The sequence below is a fragment of the Semicossyphus pulcher genome, unplaced genomic scaffold (genome assembly GCF_022749685.1).
Source record: "Semicossyphus pulcher isolate SPU_LCO1_2020_fin unplaced genomic scaffold, fSemPul1.0.p SCAF_18, whole genome shotgun sequence".
NCBI lineage: Eukaryota > Metazoa > Chordata > Actinopteri > Labriformes > Labridae > Semicossyphus > Semicossyphus pulcher.
Genome location: NW_027211691.1, coordinates 12,795,815 through 12,801,814, shown reverse-complemented (window position 1 = coordinate 12,801,814; position 6,000 = coordinate 12,795,815). Strand labels below are relative to the sequence as shown.

At 42.0% G+C, this 6,000-nt stretch overlaps 1 protein-coding gene across 1 annotated transcript in view; it reads left to right on the top strand.

Annotated features, from left to right (window-relative positions):
- Nucleotides 1–3,169: 3,169 nt before the first annotated feature.
- ctnnd2a (catenin (cadherin-associated protein), delta 2a) overlaps nt 3,170–6,000 on the top strand; it is a 287,463-nt gene continuing 284,632 nt past the window's right edge. The window contains exon 1 of the mRNA XM_069666943.1: nt 3,170–3,232. The gene's annotated coding sequence lies outside the window, so the exon portion shown is untranslated. The remainder of the gene's footprint in view (nt 3,233–6,000) is intronic.

The following is a 6,000-nucleotide window of genomic DNA, read 5'->3' as shown; positions in this document are numbered from 1 at the left end:
AAAAAACCAACAACTCAGTTCATCAGCAATATGGAAGAGATCTTAGTATCTTTATCTCAGATTCCCTTTTGGCTGTAATGCTACTGCAAGAAGGGATGATGGAACAGTCAAGTGAAATATGTCCATATGTGCAAGATGAAAACAACAAACACAAACAAACAATTCCATATGACATTACAGTGCAGGGAAAGCAAACAAAATGATTCAAAGAGGCAGAGAAAGCAGACAGTAAACCTGCTGCTATAAACTGAAAGACAGATGATGGTGATTATTAACGCAGATCTTAATGGCCTTGTGTTTTCCAGCCGACAATCTGCAACAGTGTCTGCAGGACGCTGCTAATACAGATACAAAAACGTGCAGTTATTAACCAGGGCTTTACTGTTTAGCTTTTAGTGGTGGAGTCGGTCATCTCTCAGTTGGAAGGTTGGGGGTTCAATCCCTGACTGCTACAGTCACATGTTGAAGGGCCCTTGGGCAAGTCACCAAAAACCCCAAATTGTTCAGTGTATGAGTATCTGTATAATCCTCACTTTGCCACGAGTGTGTGAATGGGAGAATGCAGTGTAAGAGTGCTCTGAGTGGTCGGACGACTAGAAAAGTTGCTACTTAAGTACTTGCCATTTACCAGAGGTGTAAAGAGTACTGAAATATTCTACTCAAGTAGAAGTACTGTTACTTGACTGCAACTGTACTCAAGTAAAAGTAAGAGTAGCTCATTCATGACGTACTTCAAGTTATTTAGTTACTTTCCCACCGCTGATTTTAAATGTAGTGAATTACTTAACTTAATTTTAAACATACTTCAATAAAAGTAAAATTATTGACTTAAAAATACTCAGAAAAGTACAAGTATATGAAAAAGCTACTCAGTTTAAGTAACGTGATGTAATTCGTGACTTCCACCTCTGCCATTTACCATCCATTTAATAAGTGAAATCAGCGTTTTGGAACTGTTTGTGATGTAACTGTTGGAAACCATTCAAAAGTCATGTTTGTCCAAATGGGAGTCAATGTTTGTCCAAGAATCCTTTTACTGTATTAACCTAAATTAAACTCACATGGATGGCAAAGATCTTGCTGATTGATCCAAACGAACCTCTGCTTCACTGTGTTCAAATCCTGTTGTCATAAAAAGGAAGAAAAAAACATGCATTCGTCTAAAAATTTAAATACAATTTTTGTGTGTCTTTGTTGTTGTTGTTTTTTGTTTGTTTGTTTGTATTTACATGGTATGTAACACAATAAACAATTTTAGGTAGACAATGTCTATGGATTAAAAGGCTTAAATGGCTTACTTACTCATGCTGATATGCTGCTTGAAGTTTGCTCATAACATTAACATCATATTCACTTTGACATCTTGTTAAAGATATTATAATCAGTGAGGCATTTCATTAACTCATGGCAGCAGCGTTCAAAAGCTCATACAAAAGCTATTTGACAAGAATTGAGGAGGAAGCGTCGCAGAAATATTTGGTTAGAGAAGAAAAGATCATCTTGGAACAGTTGGGAGAAAAGACACAGCGCGCACATGTCATGAGTTCTTATTGTTTAATTTTGTATTTAATATATTGTGTTCTTGTCTTGATTTAGTCTTGTTTAGTTATGTAATTCATTTGTGTTTCATTGTCGAGAGATTTTCTGCATGAGTTCTACTATCACAGTCCTGAGTTTGGTTTTTAGTGTTTCCTGTTTTATTTTGTAGTTCTTGCCCTATGTATCTTTTGTCTGGTTTTACTTCCTGCTTTTGTGTGTTTTCCCGCCTGTTGGGTTATGTGCCCTGCCCTTATTGTTTTCACCTGCTCCCTTGATTGTCTCACCTGTGTCTGATTAGCCTCACCTCCTAAGTTTATTTAGTCTTTGTGCTCCCTTGTCTCGTTGCCTGTTCATTATCATCCATCGTACGTGAGTCTATGTCGTCCATCCTGTGTCGTCCTTCTCTGGAGTTTTGTCTATGTCCATGATGGATATTCTTCGTGCTTCCTCTAACCCCTCATGTCTCTTGGATTACCTGTTCCTAGTTTTGTTGTAAGTTTTTTGCTCCGCCTTTTTGATTTTCCTTTTTGTCCTTTGTTGGAGTTAGATTTTGTTTTTGCATTTTTTGCCTTCTGTTTATTAAACCTATCTATCTAAGTCTGCATCTGGGTCCTCACCTTTTTGTTTAACTCAAAACCCTGACAGCACACTGTCCATATTTCAACATTATGAGGATTTTTTTTTACTGTGTGCAAGACTTAAAAGACTATTCTGTATTACAAAGAAACCCACCATCCAGCCAGGCCAGCAGAACTGACTGTGCAGAAATCATGATATAGCCACATAAGTGAAACACTCAGCAATTCTTGACCTTGGGAAACCAGGTGTGTGCGTGTGTGAGAGAGAGAAAAGTGGGGGGAATAGGGGACTGGAAAGATGATGGAGTGCAGGTCAGGTGATATTATCATCATCGTAACCCAACAGGGATCTAGTTGCCATGGAGGGTGTGTGTGTGTACGAGAGAGAAGAAGAGGGGAGGATGGGAGGAAAAATCTGTTCCTGTAGTCTCATTTGGGGACTCAATTCTTATTTACAAATAGACCCTTAGAGGATAAAACTAATTTAATGTAAGGATAAAGTTGTGGATTGAGGTTAGATTAAGGATAAATTGAGGATTCAACAGAAACTTCCCACTATTCTGTCAAAAAAGCAAAAAATGCATCTGCACATATAACACATTAAATGTATAATAAAATTGTCATCATCTTTCCCAAAGAAAATACCTGAAGATGGCGCTCCATATCCTTGAATGATATCGATGCCGCGCGTGCATGCGCATGTGCGTGATCGAGTGCCACAGCGAGAGAGAGCTGCTGTCTGCCTCCTCTCCGGTGCTGCTGCCTCCCCGTCGCTGCAGTGCTTTGCTGCTCTTCTCTCTCTCTCTCTTTCTTTCTCGCTTTCGTACCCAGCGCCTCGCCTCGTCCTCCTCCTCCGTCTCTTCCACATCCTTCTCCTCCACCTCCTCCTCCTCCTCCCCGCGGATGTCTCAGGCTTGCACCCCCGGCTAAGCACACCGGCAAATGGTCGCTCCATCCCCGGCAACTCTGGACGCAGGACGCAGCGGAAAAGGCGCACCGATCTGTTCTGATCTGATCTGAAGCACGCTGCGGATTGACTTGAAAAAGAGGCGGACCAGGGGCAGAAGGGAAACAAGGAGAAGCCGGCTGCTGATAGTGGTCAGGATCTCATTTCGGTAAGTCGTGGCGTTGTTTTCCCTGCTGTAGAGTTAACATGATCTGGTAGAGCGAGATGGAGAAGGTGACAGCGATTTGCTTGCGATTTTAGCCTATTATCCTTCCACACAGAGTGGGACCTGATCGCGCAATTTGGAGATACGCAGGAAATCCGAAGCATGACTTCTGGATCACGCATGGTGGATGATTCTGGGAAACTGTTGGTTTTAAAAATGATGCCCTGCTTTTGGTAACAAGCTTGCTGCGAGGCTCTTCTCAGAAAGAAGCGTCCAGCTGTGCTCAGATCGCCCAACACACAACAGATATTTGGCCCCAGCTGACTGCTGACCCAAATTCACCATTGGTGGTGCGTAAAAGTGCTCTAAAGATGTGAAAAGCAGCTTGTAAACAAAAGAGGGGTGTTGCTTTTCCTGTCAGGATGACGATGATTTCTCTTCACACCTGTAAGAAGTTAAGTTTTTGTTATATGCTTCAAAATATCTGGTTGTAGAGGTGTTACAGTGCAGTATTGCTATTAAATCGCATTGTCCAGTGATACCCATTAAGTGATGGGATTTCCCTCTGTCTGTGAGCTTTCTGGAGAATGAAAGGTGATGCAAGGATAAGAGTAAGGATAAGACTCCATACCTTTCCCACAGCCGTACTTGAGCTTTGATCAATAGACATTTGCAGGAGGGGGATTGTGAGCTGGCACTTTGTCAAGGGCGTACAATTTATCCAGCAGATGATGTGGAGGAGAAGATGAGTAGGAGGAGGGCAGGGCTGCTGTTAGGCATGCTGTGGGTTCATGTTCAGACGGCTGCATGTCAGCATCCAGGCAGGTGCGTGATGGACAGAGAGGGAAAGAGGTATTAGAGAATGCAGAGGTCTATAAACCCTGTCTTTTCTTCAAAAATATGAAACGTTGGGTTGAAACCTGCAGGGTGAGCTGCTTCCTCTGGGGCCAGGTGAGCAGCCATGCAACAAGGACAACACAACCCCCTCTAATTCCCCTCAAACTGACCTCTGGTGCAGGAATATGTGGGTATAGTTATTGCTCCCTTCACAGACAGCATGTTATTCACTTTGTCCTGTACTTTAAGTGATGACTGTACAACATTCTCCTTGCCCATGAGCCACACATCTTCAATAAGATCAATAGATTTTTATTCTTGAGGGATAAGCAGCATTACAAAAGACCTATCACTGTGGGAACTGTGTCTCCCTCACTCACACATATACACTCTCCATCCTCTCTCTAAATTTCCTAAAGATTAGCTTCTTTTATGTCCAGTGAATGTCTCCAGTGGGTATGAAAAGCCTCGTCCTTCATCGCGGACACAGATTAAGCTAATTCACACGGCAGCGCAGGCCTAATGCCTAATCACTATGCTGCGCTGGCAGAACAGAGCAGTCTTTATACTGTGGTAGGAGAGAGAGCAAAGGGGGAAAGCTAGCCGCCGGTGCCTATTGATCGGACGGAGGGGCTACTGGCAGGCGTCCACAGGATGGAGTGCTGACAACAGTCCAAAGAGCTGCCGGGATGAGCTGGCCGGCAGTCGCCTTACAGAGTAGTGCTGATGAGGAGGGAAGAGTTTGAATTATAGGTGTCCTCCTGCCAGAGCAGGGGGAGGGAGGATTTGAAAATACTGTAACTGTTATGAATTTTATTTTCATCCCAGCAGCTTGTGGTTAAGTGCATTGATAGTGTAGCAGATCAAACGCCATTCTGTGCCAGACTTATATCTAATACAGCTTTTACCATGCTCCTAAAGCCAGTGCTTGACATGTGAAATGAGCAGAGATTGAGCTGCTGCAGAGGCAGGGATTCCCCGTCAAATGTCTGCTTTGATGTTCGGCTGTTTGGCCGATAAGTGCATAAAAGATTGGCATCAAAAACATCTTCACACGCTGTGAAGCTGCTCTGCTCTGTGGTAAATCTTTACAATGCAGTACAGTAATGGTGATAGATTGATATAGTGAAATGTCCAGAGATGAAGTTTGATCACTTGATTTTATTCCATGTTAAACAGGGTAAAAAGACAGAAATCTTTCAGTGGGATGTCCTCCCTTTAGCTTTCACCTGTAACAGGATTTTTTTATAATTTATATGACATGTAAGAGAGCGTAGGGAGCAGGTAGAGCACCTGTCAATGAGCAGGACAATGAAATCTAGCAGCTCCAGGGGCTCTGTTCTACACTTTGCATAACTTTTGAGCTCCACATCTAAGGCCGAAAAGTTCCTCCCCATATCTTCACACTGTAGGTTTATTATAGTCCATACACAATCCTTTATTACTTTTCAATTCAGAAATGTGGAAGAGTAATGCTTGTCTTAGTAATCATGTATTATTTTGTTTTCATTTGTTTTTAAGATCATAAATATTTGATTATATTCATGTCGAAAAAGCACTAATGGCTTTCCTACAGAGGAGCAATGAGGCCCAGTGGCAAACAAGGTACCTCTGTGAGGTGAGACACAAACCCTCAGGCAAAATCTGATGCTGTTAATTTGTCAACATCAGGACAGGAAATAAAAGCTATTGTTGTATTGACTTTGCATCTTTTATTAGCAGTACTGGCTGGTATGAATTCAAGCTTTAATAATGACCTTTTTTTCCTTGAACACGCAAAGACAACTACTTTCTGATGTGAAGAAATATGCTGCTTTATTCATATCCTTTCTATCTAACACATGGCTCAAATAAGAAAAACATGCATGAGACAACTTTAGAAGATGAAGCCACACCAAGATGAAAAAGAGTGAGCGCTTTGATTTCACACTTTG